Source organism: Narcine bancroftii, chromosome 5 (assembly GCF_036971445.1).
Source record: "Narcine bancroftii isolate sNarBan1 chromosome 5, sNarBan1.hap1, whole genome shotgun sequence".
NCBI lineage: Eukaryota > Metazoa > Chordata > Chondrichthyes > Torpediniformes > Narcinidae > Narcine > Narcine bancroftii.
Window position 1 is genome coordinate 83,894,395 of NC_091473.1, and position 19,950 is coordinate 83,914,344.

Below are 19,950 nucleotides of genomic sequence, written 5' to 3' on the forward strand. Positions count from 1 at the left end.
CAATTTTTTGTATACTTGATGTATTGTATGGAGGAAAATGAATATGCCATTTTCTCCTCTTTGTCACACCCCAACTGGGGCAGAGGTTGTGTGGTACCGCTTCATTTTGGCTGGGCTACAATGGAATTCTTAGCTAACAAGACACAGATTTTTAAGGACTCAATCTTGATTAAAAAGCAGATGTCACTGTTTGTTCTCATTTAGTTTGAAGTGAGCTACTCTGTATGTACAATTGCTACATGCCTGCATTGTTAACCAGATCTCTATAAGAAACATAATAGTTATTCTGGTCTTTCTCTCTTAATAAGTAATTTACTTTTGTTATTTGTATTCTATTTTCACTATTGTCTGCATTGAACATTGTTCATATGAGATTTGAATGTTTGAGGTTCTGAATAATGAGTTCTTTTGGTTCCTTAATTCACGTTGAGCAGATAATCATAAAATTAAAGAAATTTTAGTGAATAAACAGGACTAGGACATGTAGCTCTGCATCTGCTTGCTGGGGGACCAATTCCCACACTCCCAGGCACCCTTCAAACATCAGGGCCTTGTTTCCTATGCTCCCTCTAAATTTGACAGATTAATTGGAACATTTGTTAATTCACCAAGTAACACATGTAAGAATGGAATGAAGAGTGTGTAGGATATTGATTAGAATATCATACTCTTGGCTAGAAAATCTGCCCTCCTGGCACCAATTAATTGCCGGATGTGCTGAATTAACAGTTTTAGTGCATTCCCAAATCTGTTAACTTTCAGAATTTATTGTCATGAACGTGTCATGAAATTTGTTGTTTTGCGGCAGCATTGCAGGTGAAAATATTGCTATTAATTACATTTTAAAAATAAATAAATTAGTGCAAAAAAAAAGAGAAAGTGAGGTAGTAGTTTTTATTCAGAAATCTGTTTGCAAAAAGAGGAAGCTATCTTTGTACCGTTAGGTGTTTGTCTTCAGGCTCCTGCACCTCCTTCCAAATAGTAGCAGAGTAAAGAGGTCATGGCCTGGGTGATGAGGGTCCTTGAGCTTAGAGGCTGCTTTCTTAAGACACCACCTCTTGGAGATGTCCATGATGGAGTGAACACTGATGCCCATGATGGCGCTAGCTGCATTCACAACTCTTTTCCTGTCCTGCGCATTGGCACTTCCATACCTTCAATATCCAAGAATTTGTTGGACAAGTGAGAAATGGTTCGGTGTTATTATGGTTGTAGGATTGTTAGAATGTCATTGTGTAACTGGGCAGAATCTACATAACTCTACAAAAGAACAAATCTAATTAGAGTTGGACGTAGCAGGTTTGATGAATGAGAAAATAAGTGACAATAGTAGATTTGAATTTTTGAAGAGCATTCAATAAGTTGTCTTCAAACATGTTAAAACACAAAAATGTGACTTGTGGAAATTAATGCAATGCACAGGAATGAGGTTTGGTTAACAGGCAAAAACTGCAGGTTGTAACAAGTTGGATAATGCAAGAATCAGTGCTTCAGACTCAAATACCATATTTGACGGCATATAAAATTCACAGACATACAAGACCCCCATCCCCCCCCATATCATCAAGGGATATTAAGATTTTTTTTTAGTGTATTTATGGGTAAATATCTCAATTCCTTGAACCAGCTGTAGAATCCACTGTAAAACACTTCAAAATAAAGCAGTTTAATTTCACATAACAAATCCGAATCGTAGTTTTCACTTTTAATACCACTTTACTACTAGATGGAGCTTCTACCAGCAGCAAACACCACACTCCCTCTGCACCCTTGCAGCGACCACACTTCGGTCATCTGCGGCTCCTCTGCCAAAGCAGCAGCGCAACCACAGCACTGTCCGTGCCGCCAGACACAGCACACACCACCTGGCATGGTGACTGGCTCATCTGCCATCAGGCCCGGGTCAGGCCACCACTTCTCCCCGGCAATGTTCAGCACCCAGTGCCTGCATGCACAGGGTCTGCCGAGTAACTCCAGTTGGCGAACAGGAGCCGCGACGTGATAAGGAAATTTCAACTTCACATATAAGACCCGAGGAATATTTTGAGCCAATTTTGGGGGGAAAAATGTGGGTCTTCTATGCTGTCAAATATGGTATTTAAATGTGACAGACTTGGGTGAAGAGACAAAGTATAATGTAAAAAAGGTAGTGTATATCTCAGCTGTGAGACTCTTTACCTCCTTGGTTATACCATTTGGATTGAGGTTGACAAGTATTCCAGTTCTGGATGTGTGACATGACTCATGAGGCCATTGTGTGTGCTCCATGGATTCTTCAGATTGGGATAAAGTGCCTGACAGGATTGTTTGGTGTGTATTTTGTGCTCCTGCTATCAGTTATGCAAAGCTCAATGTGCTCCAGAGGCATGAACTCTAGGTTTTCTACCATCCAAAATATCCCTTCTCTACTTAGAGCAGTTATGAGTTTCTGATTTCTTGGAATCATTAAGATTCAAGGAGGATTTGAGAATGTCTTCAAACTTTTCCTCTGGCTGCCTAATAGATTCAGAATCAAGAATGATCTCTCATCGGTAGATGAAGAAACCAGGTAAGAACTAGACATATAGAGTGATTGGGAAAAGTTTTTAACATGTATAATTTGGTAGCGAAAGGAGGAAAAAATAATTTTAAGAATTGAAAGACTAATGTGTGTTTTTCTGCCCAGAATCACAGTTGTGCAAGCACAATAAAAGCAATTAAGAAAGTGGTGGTTCTGTTAGTCCTCAGCAATATGGAATGTAGAATCAAAGTAGTATCCACTTTGGACACTGTGTAACTTTGATCAAGTTATCTCAGCCTTGGAATGAGTGAAGTGAATGTTCATCAGACTGATAATGAGCCAGAAGGATTATCCTTTGAAGCCTGCATTGAATTTTGTCAGCCATTGGCCAATGTTATTTTGAAGAGAATGAAACAATTGCAGATCAGATTTCAGATTTATTGTCAGAGTTCATCCATGACATCACATTACAACCCAGAGATTCTTTTCCCTGCAAGCAAGACAGAATTACCATTTATTGGTAATGCAAAAAAAAGTAGTCAATGTACACATGTAAACAAATAAAGAAATGTAAACAAATTGCAATAGAGAAAGGACAAAAAAAACAAAGTGCAAAAGTAAGTCTTTAAATGAGCCCCTGATTGAGTTTGATGTTTTTTTTATTATTTTTTTAATTTTTTATTTTTCACACCATAAATCACATTAGCCATGATATACACTTTTTCTTTTTCACACATATACAGTGACTTTTTCTTCCCCCCCCCCCCCTCATCCATTTTAGGTATACAATCTAGGTTGCATTAAACCCGTCAGACAATGTTGTCATTCAACAAAATTACACCAGAAATTCTACTGAGTCCATTCTTTTCTTTCCTTCTCCTTCCATCAACTTAGGTAATGTTTGTCCCCGGTAGGTTTTCGCTATTGTATTTAATGTAAGGGTCCCATATTTGTTCGAATATTTCAATATTATTTCTTAAACTATATGTTATTTTTTCTAATGGAATACATTTATTCACTTCTATATACCATTGTTGTATTTTCAAATTATCTTCCAATTTCCAGGTTGACATAATACATTTTTTTGCTACGGCTAGGGCTATCTTAACAAATCTTTTTTGTGCATCCTCCAAATCAATTCCAAATTCTTTGTTTTTTATGTTACTTAGGAGCTGACATTTTATCATAACATATCTCCCTGCTGGATCTATTATTTCCTCTTCTATTTTAAATGGCACATTTTTACTAATTAATATAGCCACTCCTCTTGCTTTTGAATTATACGATGCTGCTGTTACATGTCCTACCCAATCTCTCTTTAATTTCTTGTGCTCCAATTCAGTTAAGTGTGTTTCTTGGACGAATGCTATATCAATTTTTTCCTTTTTCAGTAAATTTAGTAGTTTCTTCCTTTTAATTTGGTTATGTATTCCATTAATATTTAAAGTCATATAGTTCAGTGTAGCCATTTTATACTTTGTTTATCTTCTCTTTCCGTTTTTCCATCATTACCTTTCCTCCTTTTCCATTTCTGTTATCTTATTTTAAACTCTTTATAAGACAACATTCCTACAACATCAAACATTTTCCTTATTCTCCTATTTATATCTTCTTTATCCCCAATCACCCCTTCCCCTCCTGAGTTGTCCTTTATCCCTTGTCGGACAACCACATCTCCCCTCTCCGTTTGGGTTTGAGAATTCACTCGCAAGCGTCAACTGATTTTGCAGTGACCGCTATTCCCCCCCACCCAGCCCCCCCAGAAAAGATTTCGCTTTTCATATGTAACAAAGGTCACTCTTTTAATTCCCTCCTTATTCTCTCTATTCCATTACCTTCCCTTATTAATTCTTGTCTATACTATCTATATTTTCCTCTAAGTACAGATACATTCACGTATGCACATTGTATCTATTCACTCTTATACCTCTTTACCCACATACATATCAATCGTGATCATTTTAACTCTCATTACCCGTCTTCCTCCCTCAGTCTATTTTTGTAATTGTTCTGCAAATTTTCGTGCTTCTTCTGGATCCGAGAATAGTCTGTTTTGTTGTCCTGGAATAAATATTTTCAATACCGCTGGATGCTTTAGTATAAATTTATACCCTTTCTTCCATAAAATCGCCTTTGCTGTATTGAACTCCTTTCTCTTCTTTAGGAGTTCAAAACTTATATCTGGATAAATGAAAATTTTTTGCCCTTTATACTCCAGTGGTTTGTTGCCCTCTCTTACTTTTTCCATTGTCTTCTCCAGTACCTTTTGTCTTGTAGTATATCTTAGGAATTTTACTAAAATAGATCTTGGTTTTTGTTGTGGTTGTGGTTTAGAGGCCAATGCTCTATGTGCCCTTTCTATTTCCATTTCCATTTCTTGCTGTAATTCTGGACATCCTAGGGTCTTAGGGATCCAATCTTTTATAAACTCCCTCATATTCTTGCCTTCTTCATCTTCCTTAAGGCCCACTATCTTTATGTTATTTCTTCTGTTATAATTTTCCAATATATCTATTTTCTGAGCTAACAGTTCTTGTGTCTGTATAGCTTTTTTATTAGATTCCTCCAATTTCTTTTTTAAGTCTTTTACCTCCATTTCTGCTGCTACTGCCCGCTCTTCCATCTTGTCCATTTTCTTTCCCATTTCTGTTAAGGTCATATCTATTTTGTTCATTTTCTCTCCTGTGTTGTTTATTCTTCTTCTTAAATCATTAAATTCCTGTGACTGCCATTCTTTAAATGACTCCATGTATCCTCTAACAAGAGAAAGTATATCCTTTATCTTGCCTTTCCCTTCTTCTTCTATTTCGCTGTACTCTTCCTCCTCTTCTTCCTCTGGGTTGGCCATCTGTTGTTTCTTTGTTGCCCTTTTCTTCTCTCCTTTCTTGTTTCCATTGTCTTCTGTGTTCTCTTCTTTTTTTTTTAAATTTTTTATTTTTCACACCATAAATCACAATAGCCATGATATACACTTTTTCTTTTCCACACATTTACAGTGACTTTTTCTCCCCCCCCCCCCCTCCCTCCTCCCAAGCCACCCCCCCACACCCCCCCCCCCCCTCATCCATTTTAGGTATACAATCTAGGTTGCATTAATTCAGTCAGACAATGTTGTCATTCAACAAAAATACACCAGAAATTCTACAGAGTCCATTCTTTTCTTTCCTTCTCCTTCCATCAACTTAGGTAATGTTTGTCCCCGGTAGGTTTTCGCTATTGTATTTAATGTAAGGCTCCCATACTTGTTCGAATATTTCAATATTATTTCTTAAACTATATGTTATTTTTTCTAATGGAATACATTTATTCATTTCTATATACCATTGTTGTATTTTCAAATTATCTTCCAATTTCCAGGTTGACATAATACATTTTTTTGCTACGGCTAGGGCTATCTTAACAAATCTTTTTTGTGCATCTTCCAAGTCAATTCCAAATTCTTTATTTTTTATGTTACTTAGGAGAAAGATCTCTGGATTCTTTGGTATATTGTTTTCTGTTATTTTATTTAATATCTGATTGAGATCATCCCAAAATTTTTCTACTCTCTCACATGTCCAGATTGCATGAATTGTTGTTCCCCTTTCTTTTTTACATCGAAAACATCTATCAGATACTGTTGGGTCCCATTTATTTAACTTTTGCGGTGTAATGTATAGTCTGTGTAACCAATTATATTGTATCATACGCAGCCTCGTATTTATTGTATTTCTCATTGTTCCAGAACATAATTTCTCCCATGTTTCCTTTTTTATCTTTATATTTAAATCTTGTTCCCATTTTTGTTTAGTTTTACCATTTGTTTCCTCATTCTCCTTTTCTTGCAGTTTAATATACATATTTGTTATAAATCTTTTGATTAACATTGTATCTGTAATCACATATTCAAGGTTACTTCCCTCTGGTAAACTCAAATTGCTTCCTAATTTATCTTTCAAGTAGGATCTCAGTTGGTAATATGCCAGCGCTGTATCTCCAGTTATATTGTACTTATCTCTCATTTGTTCAAAGGATAAGAATCTACTTCCTGAAAAACAATTTTCTATTCTTTTAATCCCTTTTTTTTCCCATTTTCTAAAGGATAGGTTGTCTATTGTAAAAGGGAGTAGCTTATTTTGCGTCAATATTAGTTTTGGTAATTGATAATTTGTTTTATTTCTTTCTACATGAATCTTCTTCCATATATTGAGGAGATGGTGTAATACTGGAGAAGTTCTATGTTGTACCAATTTTTCGTCCCATTTATATAATATGTGTTCAGGTATCTTTTCCCCTATTTTATCTAATTCTAATCTCGTCCAGTCTGGTTTTTCCCTTGTTTGATAAAAATCTGATAGGTACCTTAATTGTGCGGCTCTATAATAATTTTTGAAGTTTGGCAATTGTAAGCCTCCTTGTTTATACCATTCTGTTAATTCATCTAGTGCTATCCTCGGTTTTCCCCCTCTCCATAAAAATTTCCTTATTATTTTCTTTAACTCTTTGAAGAATTTTTCTGTCAGTTGTATTGGCAATGCCTGAAATAAGTATAGTATCCTTGGAAAAATGTTCATTTTAATACAGTTTATCCTTCCTATCAGTGTTAGTGGTAGTTCTTTCCAATGATCTAAATCGTCCTGTAATTTTTTCATTAGTGGATTGTAATTGAGTTTATATAATTGGCCTAGATTTTTGTTTATTTGTACACCTAGGTATCTTTTTGCCTGCATTTGCCATCTGAATGGGGATTCCTTCTTAAATTTTGAGAAATCCGCGTTATTCATAGGCATTGCTTCACTTTTATTTACGTTTATCTTGTATCCCGAAACTTCACCATATTCCTTCAATTTCTTATATAGTTCTTTTATTGATAGTTCTGGTTCTGTTAAATACACTATCACATCATCCGCAAATAGACTGATTTTATATTCCCTGTCTTTTATTTTTATTCCTTTTATATTATTATCTATTCTTATCGATTCTGCTAGTGGTTCTATAGCTAGCGCAAACAATAATGGTGATAGTGGGCATCCCTGCCGCGTTGACCTGCTTAAGTTAAATTGCTTTGATACATGTCCATTTACTGTCACTTTCGCTAACGGTCCCTTATATAATGCTTTAATCCAATTAATATACTTCTCCGGTAAACTGAATTTTTGCAATACTTTGAACAAATAATTCCATTCTACTCTGTCGAAGGCCTTCTCTGCGTCTAAAGCAACTGCTACTGCAGGTGCTTTATTTCCTTCTACTGCATGAATTAAGTTAATAAATTTACAAATATTGTCTGTTGTGCGTCTTTTTTTGATAAATCCAGTTTGGTCTAAATTTACCATTTTCGGTACCTGTTCTGCTAATCTGTTTGCTAATAGTTTAGCTATTATCTTATAATCTGTGTTTAGCAGAGATATTGGTCTATATGACGCGCTGGATACATCTTCTCCACGTCCATTCTATGTAGCACTTTCAATGTTCATTAGATTTGGATGTGCTTTGTCCCTCCTCATCCTTCTAAACTCCAGTGAGGGCAGGCCCATCTTTCAAATGCTCCTCTAAATTAAAAAAAAATTGAATGTGTTAACACTCGCATCCCTGGAATCATTCCTGAAATGAATGTCAACATTTCATTTTATTTCCTTCCCACTGACTCAACCTGAAAGTTTATGTTTAGGGGATCCTGCACTGTTATGTTTTTTTACACAGCTGCTGCGTTCCAGGAAATTATTGCCATTTTCTTGGATGTATGCTGTTTAAAAAGGTTGGAATGGGACTGAGGATACCATTCTTGTTCTGTCGTTTTACCTCCTAGACCCTAAGTAAATTTTCCGGAACACCTGCAGTCTAAAGTTAACTGCAGCAACAGACTAATGAATAGCACGTATCGATGACATGACATGCTTTGCAAGTCGCGCCTCTTTAATTACCACACTTCCGGTATGCTGTCTAATGGAGATTTTGAGTTTTGGTCATTCATGTGTGAACAGCTAAGGCTGAGACTTCTGACATTGTTCAGACCGGTAAAATCATGCAAATTCTATCTTTAATAAAAAAGACTCAAGTCACTTTCCACCTCTGTTTTCTTAATGATCTCTCCACAGAAAATAGTCAATGCCTTTATTCCTTCAACCAAAGTGCATGACCATACACTTCCCTGCACTTTTATTTTTGAGAGATACAGCATGGTAACAGGGCCTTCTAGTCCATGAACCCCTGCTGCCCAATGTACCAATTAACCTACAAACCCTGGATGTTTCTGAAGGGTGGGGTGAAATCCAAGCACCAAGAGGAAGCCCACATAGTCGGGGAAGAACATTCAAACTCCTTAGAGGGGGTGCTGAAGGTTGCTGGTGCTGTTATAGACTTGCACTAACTGTTATGCCAACTATGCTACTGCATTGCAACTACCACTTCTTTGCCCATTCTTCAACCTAACCAAGTCCCTCTCCAGGAATCCTGCTTCCTCAACACCACCTTCCCTCCACCTATCCATAAACTTGACCATAAAGCCATCAATTCTATTATCTGTCATTAACATTTAATGTGAAAAGCATCAAACCAAACAGATTGCTTCAAAACACCACATAGAAGATAGGAAACATATAAACATAGAAGATAGGAGCAGGAGTAGGTCATTCGACCCTTCGAGCCTGTTCCGCCATTCAACGAGATCATGGCTGATCTTAAAGTTCAGTACCCCGTCCCCGCCTTCTCTCCGTAACCTTTAATACCCTTATACTGAAGAAATAGATCTAATTCCCTCTTAAATAGATTTAATGAACCTGCCTCTTCTGCCCTCTGTGGCCATGAATTCCACAGATTCACCACCCTCTGGGTCAAGAAATTCCTCCTCATCTCGGTCCTAAATGGTTTGCCTATTATCCTCAAACCATGGCCCCGGGTTCTGGATTTTCCCATCATTGGAAACATCCCATCTGCATCCATTCTGTCCAGTCCTGCCAGAATTTTATATGTCTCTATGAGATCCCCTCAGCCAGCCAGAAAAGACCCCTTTTAATTAGACTTTTCATTTTGCCAGTAAGCCAATCTTGTATCCATGCTAGTACTTTTCCAGTAATACCACAGGTTCCTATCTTGTTTTGCAGTCTAATGTGTGGCATCTTGTCAAAGGCATTCTGAATTCCAAGTGAACAACATCTACTGATTTTCCTTTGTCTATTCTGCTTGTTACTTCCTCAAAGAATTCCAACAGGTTTGTTATGTAAGTTCTCCCTGTGGGAAACCATGCTGACTTTGGCCTATTTTCTTATCCTTACAAGTACCCTGAATCCTTATCCTCATTCCAGTATTTTTGAGTTTTTAATACATAAGCTCATACATAGGTAATAACAAGAATATATATCCAACAAAGTAAATGTATATTAACAAATAGCTGTAAACAACCTATGAAAGAAACAAAAAAAATATATAAAACAAAAACTATTCTAATAAACTAACCCTTACCTTGTGAAGTTATGATTAAACATATATGTTTCATTTATGCATGAAAGAAAGAACAAACAAACAGTAAAATGGGATCCAATAATCTTATAAATTCTGAACATAATTAAGGAAAGGACCCCATAAATTTAGAAAATTAAGGTCAATTACATTAATAGAGCATCTAATTTTTTTCCAGAGTCAAGTATGCCATCACATCAGAAAACCATTGAGTAGGAGAGACAACATCTTTCCATCTCATAAGTATAGCTCTTCTGGCGATAAGAAGAGCAAAGGCAACTACATGGGATTGCAGCCCAGACAAATTTAAGTCAACTGACTTCATTATTCCAAATAGGGCAAGAAAAGGATTAGGAGCCAAATTAATAAAAAGAACTAAAGACCAGGTACGGAAGATACATTCCCAGTTACTGGAAAGCGAGGAACATGACCAAAACATATGAAATAATGTACCTTCAGTCTTAAATCTATCACATTTTGACAAGAAATTAGAATAAAATTTGGCCAATTGAACTTTGGAAAAGAAAGCTCGATGTACTACTTTAAATTGTAATAATGAATGCCAGAAGCATAAGATGATGAATTAACCAGTTTCAAGATAGAATCCCATGTAGCATCAGAAAATTCTTGTTGAGGGGAGTCACGTGATGGAGTAGTGGCCGGTCGGGGAACTCCAGCCCTCTCCGGAAAAGTTTAAAAAAAAATACACAAAACACAAAGGCACAAGAATAAAAATTAAAACAAAGTGAAAGTAAAGGTGGGAAGGAAATGGCACCGAAGAAAGAAAAGTCGAAAGCAACGGGAAGAAGAGAAGAAGAAAGAACGCCCGAGGAGGCCCGCCGCGGAGAGAGAAGCCCACTCCCTAAGGTCAGTGGAAGTCCCGAGCTTGGGACTACAAAAATGGCTCGCGGAGCCAAGTAAAAGTGCGCAACTGCGCATGTGCATGAAAAAAAAACACTGACGGGAGGGGGGACCAGCTGAGGAGTCGATCTCCACAGCTGAGAATGACAGCTACAACACAACAACAGGAAGAGAACATAGAAAACAATGAGAAGAAGAAAGAAGAGAGTAAAAAGAAAACAAGGAAACAACAGATGACCAACCCAGAGTTAGAAGAACATGGAGAAATGGAAGAAGAAGGGAAAGGCAAGACAATGGATATATATTTTTTTAAATAATATATGGAATCAGTAAAAGAATGGCAATTACAAGAATTTATTGAAATAAAAAGAAGAATTAAAAGTGCAGAAGAAAAAAATGAACAGATTAGAGATGGTCACGTCAGATATAGGAAAAAGAGTGGACAAGATGGAAGAACGAGAAACAGCCATAGAAATGGAAGTAGAGGACTTTTAGAAGAATCTAATAAAAAAGTTAAAGAGACACAAGAGCTGTTAGCTCAGAAGATAGATATAATGGAAAATTATAATAGAAGAAATAATATAAAGATAGTGGGCCTTAAGGAAGATGAAGAAGGCAAGAATATGAGAGAATTTATAAAAGATTGGATCCCCAGGGTCCTAGGAAGACCAGAATTACAGGAAGAAATGGAAATAGAAAGGGCACATAGAACATTAGCCCCTAAACCACAGCTACAACAAAAACCAAGATCCATTTTAGTAAAATTCTTAAGATATACAACAAGAGAAAATATATTGGAGAAAGCAATGAAGAAAATAAGAGAAGACAAAAAGCCACTGGAATACAAAGGTCAAAAATTTTTTTTCTAACCAGACATAAGTTTTGAACTCCTGAAGAAAAGAAAGGAGTTTAATACAGCAAAAACGATCCTATGGAAAAAAGGATATAAATTTATGCTAAAGTACCCAGCGGTACTTAAAATAGTTATTCCAGGGCAGCAAAACAGACTATTCTCGGATTCGGAGGAAGCACGAAAATTTGCAGAACAACTACAAAACAGACAGAGAGATGAAGACATGTAACGAGAGTAAAAATGGCCATGAACTATATGTATGTGTGTGTGTGTATGTATATGTGTATATATTTGTGTGTGTATGTATATATGTGTGTACATGAGTGCATCAGTATTTAAAGGAAAATATATAGAGTATAGATAAGAATTAATAAGGGAATGAAAGGGAAGAGAGGAAGTAAGGAGGGAATTAAGAGAGTGACCTTTGTTATATATTTAAATTGAAATCTTTTCTGGGGGGGCTGGGTGGGGAGGAGTTACGGTCACTGCGAAATCAGTTGACGCTTGCGAGTGAATTCGCAAATCCAGATGTGGTTGCCCGACAAGGGATAAAGGGCAACTCAGGAAGGGGAGGGGATAGTGGGGTTAAAGAAATTTTAGATAGGAGAATAAGGGAAATGTTGTCTTATAAAGTGTTCAAAACAAGAAAGCAGAAATGGATAAGAAGGAAAGGTGATGATGAGGAAACGGAAAGGGAAGATAAACAAAGTATGAAATGGCTACGTTGAACTATATGACTTGAAATATTAATGGAATACATAACCAAATCAAAAGGAAGAAACTGCTAAATTTACTGAAAAAAGAAAAAATTGATATAGCATTCGTGCAAGAAACACACTTAACTGAAATGGAGCACAAGAAATTAAAGAGAGATTGGATAGGACATGTAACAGCAGCGTCATATAATTCAAAAGCTAGAGGAGTAGCTATATTAATCAGTAAAAATGTACCAATTAAAATAGAAGAGGAAATAATAGATCCAGCAGGGAGATATGTAATGATAATTATACCGAACTGAAAATGAAGGGAAAGAAGGCAAAATAGATGAATTTCTAACTAAAATTGAACTACCAAAATTACAAATAGAGGAACAAAATAAATTAACCGAACCATTTGTAATAGTAGAAATACAAGAGATAATAAAAAAACTACCAAATAATAAAACACCAGGAGAGGATGGATTCCCAATAGAATTCTATAAAACATTTAAAGATTTATTAATTCCTCCCCTCCTGGAAGTAATCAACCAGATTTATAAAACACAAAGCTTACCAGATTCATGCAAAACAGCAATAATTACAGTAATACCAAAGACAGGGAAAGATCCACTCGCACCAGTGTCATATAGACCAATATCTTTACTTAACACAGATTATAAGATAATAGTTAAACTATTAGCAAACAGATTAGCCGACTATGTACCTAAAATAGTAAATCTAGACCAAACTGGATTTATTAAAAAAAGACGAACAACAGACAATATTTGTAAATGTATTGTTAATTAATGCAGTAGAAGGGAATAAAGCTCCAACAGTAGCAGTTGCTTTAGACGCAGAGAAGGCCATTGACAGAGTAGAATGGAATTATTTATTCAAAGTATTACAAAAATTCAGTTTACCAGAGAAATATATTAATTGGATTAAAGCATTATATAAGGGGCCATTGGTGAAAGTGACAGTAAATTGATATATATCAAAGCAATTTAACTTCAGCAGATCAACAAGGCAGGGATGCCCACTATCACCCTTATTGTTCGCGTTAGCTATAGAACCACTAGCAGAATTGATAAGAGCAGAAAATAAAATAAAAGGGATAAAAATAAAAGACAAGGAATATAAAATCAGTTTATTTGCAGATGAAGTTATAGTATACTTAACAGAACCAGAAATATCAATAAAAGAATTACATAAGAAATTGAAGGAATATGGAGAAGTGTCGGGATACAAGATTAACGGAAATAAAAGTGAAGCAATGCCAATGAATAATGTGGATTTCTCAAAATTTAAGAAAGAATCACCATTCAGATGGCAAATGCAAGCAATATGATACCTAGGTATACAAATAAATAAAAACCCCGGCCATCTATATAAACTCAATTATTATCCACTAATGAAAAAATTACAGGACGACTTAGAGCATTGGAAAGACTTACCATTAACACTAATAGGAAGGATAAACTGTATTAAAATGAACATTTTCCCAAGGATACAATGCCTATTTCAGGCATTGCCAATACACTTGACAGAGAAATTCTTCAAGGAGTTAAAGAAAATAATAAGGAAATTTTTATGGAAAGGGGGGAAACCGAGGATGGCACTAGATAAATTAACAGAATGGTATAAGCAATGAGGCTTACAACTGCCAAACTTTAACAATTATTATAGAGCCGCACAATTAAGATACCTATCAGATTTTTATCAAACAAGGGAAAAGCCAGATTGGACTAGATCAGAACTAGATAAAATAGGAGAGAAGATACCTGAACATATATTATATAAATGGGATGAAGAATTGTTACAAAGTAGGAATTCTCCAGTATTACATCATCTGCTCAATATTTGGAAGAAGATTCATGTAGAAAGGAATAAAACAACTTACCAATTACCAAAACTAATACTGACGCAAAATCAGCTAATCCCTTTTACAATAGATAACCTTTCCTTTAGAGAATGGGAGAAAAAAAGGGATCAAAAGAATAGAAAATTGCTTTTCAGGAAATAAATTACTATCCTTTGAACAAATGAAGGATAAATATAATATAACTCAAGATACAGTGTTGGCATACTACCAACTGAAATCCTACTTGAAGGACAAATTGGGAAGCAGTCTGAGGTTACCAGAGGGAAGTAATTTTGAATATGTGATTACAGACACAATGATAATCAAAAAATTAATACAAATATGTATATTAAACTGCAAGAAAAGGAGAATGAGGAAACAAATGGTAAAACTAAACAAAAATGGGAACAAGATTTAAACATAAAGATAAAGAAGGAAACATGGTAGAAGTTATGCTCTGGAACTATGAGAAATACAATAAACACGAGGTTATGTATGATACAATATAACTGGATACACAGGCCATACATTACACCTCAAAAGTTAAATAAATGGGACCCAACAGTATCTGACAGATGTTTTCGTTGTAAAAAAGAAATGGGAATAACAATTCATGCAATCTGGACGTGTGAGAAAGTGAAAAAATTTTGGGAAGAACTAAACCAGATATTAAATAAAATCACAGAAAGCAATATACCAAAAAACCCAGAGATCTTCCTCCTAAGTAACATAAAAAACAAAGAATTTGGGCTTGATTTGGATGGTGCACAAAAAAGATTTGTTAGGATAGCCCTAGCCGTAGCAAAAAAATGTATTATGTCAGCCTGGAAATTAGAAGATAACTTGAGAATACAACAATGGTATATAGAAATGAATAAATGTATTCCATTAGAAAAAATAACATATAATTTAAGAAATAATATTACAATATTTGAACAAATATGGGAGCCATACATGAAACACAATAGAGAAAACCTACCTTGGAAATCTACCACCTAAAATGACAGAAGGAGAAGGAAATGAAAAGAATTGACTCAGTGGAACTTCTTGTTTATTTTTATTGAGTGACAACATTGTTTGACGGGTTTAATGTATCTTAGATTCTGTACTTTAAATGAATGGGAGGGGAGGTAGGGAGGGTGGGGGAGAAAATGACACTGTATATTTGAAAAGAAAAATGTATGTATCTTGATCAATGTCGTTTATAGTGTGAAAAATAAAAAATTAAAAAAAAAAAAATTCTTGTCAAGAGCAAGATTTTCATCGCTGAAACCTTATCCTTAATAATGGATTGTAGTACCTTACCAACCACTAATGTCTGTCTATAATTTCCTATCTCTTGTCTCTTCCTAAAAGAGTGAAATGACATTTGCAACTTGAGTGATTCTTGAGATCTTCTGGACTCTTCAGTTTTCTAATCACCTCCTTAATAATAATGATCATATTTGCTTCTACCCCCTAACTCTCTTGAATATCTGGCATTACTGGTGTTTTCCTCAGTGAAGACTGATACCTCATCAGTTCTGCCATTGTTTCTTAGTTCCTCATTACCATTTTCATGCATCATTTTCCAATGTCCACTCTTCCTTCTCTTTTACTCTTGAGTATTTGAGAAACTTTTGGGTTTCCTCTTTTATATTAATGGTAGCTTACCTTCCTTCATATTTCAATATATACAATGTAGAGATTGCTGAGATGGAACAATGGCCAATCATTTTAATTTGATATACCTTTGGAACACAGATATGTCTATTTATGGCCTTGCATATTGCCAAATCAAAGCTACTCACAAGTTGGAGGAAGAACATCTTGTATTCTGTCTTCATTGAGACACCATTGATGTCTATTTCTCCAATTTCTGTTACAAAACACAAATGTGCTGCAGAAACTCAGCGGATCATGCAGTATCAATAGGAAGTAAAGGCTAACCAATATTTTGGGTTTGGGCCCTCCCCATGGTAGAGGTGTTTAAAACCTGAGGGCATAAGTTTAAGGTTAGAGGGATGTAACTAGGAGTAAATTTTCACAGCTGGAATGAGCTGTCAGAGGAGGTTATTGAGGCAGAAACAGCATTTGGGCATCTGGAGAAACATTTGAATGAGCAAGTAAATCATGAACATCTGTAGATACCGTGTAGACCTGCTGAGCTTCTCCAGCATTTTGTGTTTTTACTTTGAACAAGCAGGGCATAGAAGAATATAGAATTAATGCAGAAAGTACTATTAATGAGCAAAGGGGATGTTTCTATGTTATGCAGCTTTTGTGACTTTTTGCCTGCATATCCAGTGCAGTCAATGTTTTCTTTTCATGTTTACTTTATTCGGCCCTTTAACCACATGTAGGCGCTGCTATTTATTCCAAATCCATGAACAGAAAGAGTGGTCTTCTTGTTTTTATGAGATGGTCTTGCTTCAAAATCCAGAGCTTTGCTCAAAATCCAGTGGGGAGAGTGGGATGAACTATTGAAGAGGGATAAATCATTACCGGTACAGCTGTATGAACAATTGCTCAGTAAGGTAAATTTGCATTCCAATGTTCCATTGAAGTTCGTATTATCCGTTAAATTGATTGCAATTATTTTGGATACTGGTTCTGAATGAGAGTAAATCTCCATTTATATTGATTAGGTTTAAATCCTGGTGCTGTTGTGTTGGGGCGATATTCTTCTCTTTAGAACGTTTGACTGACATTAAATCCAATCTAATGGCATAATTTGATAGCAGTGCTTAATGGTTGTTGTTTTTACCAGTATTATGTCAAAATTGAATTTGCATTTGTCATTGTTACAGCTCCTGAATGCTACTTTAAAAACAGATGATGAAATTTAAAGTTTAAATCACAGTAACTTGTTATGCACAACTTTTTGAGCATGCACAAGGGTAATATTTGCAAAATGTGAACATGTAAAAGTAAGCAAAGCTTTATTGTTCCAGTCAAAATAATCGTGAATGGAGTTGAAATAATTGTAGAATCACCTTAATTTATGTTGTATGTGCTCAATTTGGTGTTGCTAATTTTTACTCCATGAATTGCATGCTTGTCTGTAGTTTCTAAAATGGCTTTTGTCTGAAATACAAATGCTTTAGAGGATCGTTGTTAAAAAAGGAAAAGTAAACACAATATTCTAAGTGTGATCTAACCAGTTTTATGGAGCTGCAACATTACCTTGGGACTCTTGAACTGAATCCCCTGACCAGTGAAGGCCAGGATCCCATAAGCCTTCTGAACTACCCTATCAATCTTGAGAGATCTATGGATTTAGACCCTGAGGTCCCTCTGTTTTCCACACTTTTAAGAATCCTGCCATTAAACTTATACTCTGTCTTCAAGTTTGACGTTCTAAAATTCATCACTTCACATTGATGCAGATTGAACTCCATCTTCACTTTATCACACAACTCTGCATTCTGGCTAAATCCTGTTGTAACCTATGACAATCTTCTGCAATATCCATAAACACTTGCAATATTTGTGTTATCTACAAATGTACTAATCCATCTCTCTACTTCTTTGTCTAGGTAATTTGAAAACATCATGAGGAGCAGGGGTCTCAGAACAGATCCCTGCGGATCTCTACTCATTACTGACTTCCAGGCAGAATACATTCCAAAAACTACAATCCTCTGCTTTCTGCAGGCAGACAAGCCAATTCTGAATTCACACAGCCAAAGTTTCAAGGGTCCCATGCCTCATGAGTTTCTGAATGAGTCTCCCATGGGGGAGCTTGTTAAATGCCTTATTAAAACCTATTTCCATGATGTGTACTGCCCTACCTTCATCAATTTCTTTTTTTTTAAACCTTCCTCAAAAACCTTAATTAGGCACATGAGGCATATCCAACTCTTCACAAAACCATGCTGACTATCCCGAGACGATTATACTTCTTTAAATGCTCATTAATTCTGTCCCTAAGAATCCTCTCTAATAGTTTAACCACCACCGATGTAAGATACTGGTCTATAATTCCCAGGATTCTCCCTATTACCTTTTTTTTTTAAAAACAAGGGGACCACATTTGCCATTTTTCAATCCTCTAGTACCTCCACTGTGGCCAAAGGGGACACAAAGATTATTGCCAAAGGCCCAGCAAACCCTTCTCTCGCTTTCTGCAGTAACTTGGGGTATACCTTAACTGGTCCTGGGAACTTGTCAATCCTAATGTTTTAAGAAAATCCAGCACTACATCTTTCTTGACCTCAACATGCTCCAGCACATAAGCTTGTTCTATACTGACCTCACATTGACCAAGGTCACTCTCTGATGAAAACTGAAGTATTCTATTGGAACCTCCCCTACCTGCTCTGCCTCCAGGCAAATGTTTTCTTTTATCCTCAAGTGGCCTTTCACTCTCACCATCATTCTGTTCTTTAAGTATGCATAGTATGCCTTGGGGTTATCCTTTATTGTTCTTGCCAAGGCCTTCTCCTGACCCCTTTTCGCTCTCCTAAATTCTTTCTCAAGTTCCTTCCTGGCTACCATATAATTCTCTCTCATAAGCCTTTCCTATCTTTTGCCTCCTAAACTTTGTGTGCTTCCTTTTTCCTCTTATCCAGCTGTCTCACCTCATTTGGCAACCATGATTCCCTTATCTTACCATCTTTTCCCTGTCTCAGTGGGAACTCTGTGCAAGTGATCCCTAATTGTTCTCTACTTAACCACATATAACATAACCATATAACAATTACAGCACGGAAATAGGCCAATTTGGCCCTTCTCATCCAAAATGATTCAAGTACCCTCCTCTAATTCCACTTACCAGCACTCTGCCCGTATCCCTCCATCCCCCTCCCATCCATATACTTATCCAACTCTTTCTTAAATGACAAAATTGACCCTGCCTCCACCACCTTTCCTGGAAGCCCATACCACACAATAACCACTCTCTGAGTAAAGAAGTTCCCTCTCAATGTTACTCTTAAACCTTTGCCTGTCAATCTCAACCCGACCTCTTGTATCTATCTCTCCTACTCTCAATGGGAAAAGCCTTTCCACTTCAACTCTATCTATCCCTCTCATTATCTTAAACGCCTCTATCAAATCCCCTCTCAGCCTTCTACGTTCCAAGGAATAAAGACCTAATTTGCTCAATCTTTCCTTGTATTCCAGATGCTGAAACCCAGGCAACATTTTTGTAAAACTTCTCTACATTCTCTCTATCTTGTTAATATCCTTCCTATAAATCGGTGACCAGAACTGAACACAGTACTCTAAATTTGGCCTCACCAATGCCTTCTACAGTTTCATCATTATTTCCCAACTCCTACATTCTATGCTCTAATTTATATAGGCAAGCATACTAAAGGCCTTCTTTAGAAATGCTTTTCACATGCGCTCCTACCATCAGGGAACAATGCACCGTTATTCCTGGATCTTTCTTCTCCACTGTATTCTTCAATGCCCTCTCATTTACCACATATGTCTTGCTTTGATTAAACTCCACCTGCCATCTTTCTGCCCACTCTTCTAAGGAGTTTAAATCCCTCTGCAATCTTTGAAAACCGTCTTCATCATCCACAATTCCCCCTATTTTAATATCATCTGCATATTTACTAGTCCAATTTATCGCCCCCATCCTCCAGATCATTAATATATATGACAAACAGCAATGGTCCCAATACCGAACCCTGAGGTACACCACTTTTCACCGGCCTCCATCCTGACAAACAATTATCTACTACTACTCTCTGGCACCTTCCTTCCACCCACTGTTAAATCCATTTGACTATCTCCAAATTAATAC

At 36.3% G+C, this 19,950-nt stretch overlaps 1 protein-coding gene across 6 annotated transcripts in view; it reads left to right on the forward strand.

Moving 5' to 3' along the window:
• abl2 (c-abl oncogene 2, non-receptor tyrosine kinase) overlaps positions 1 to 19,950 on the forward strand; it is a 173,435-nt gene that overhangs the window by 13,977 nt on the left and 139,508 nt on the right. The window lies entirely within an intron of this gene.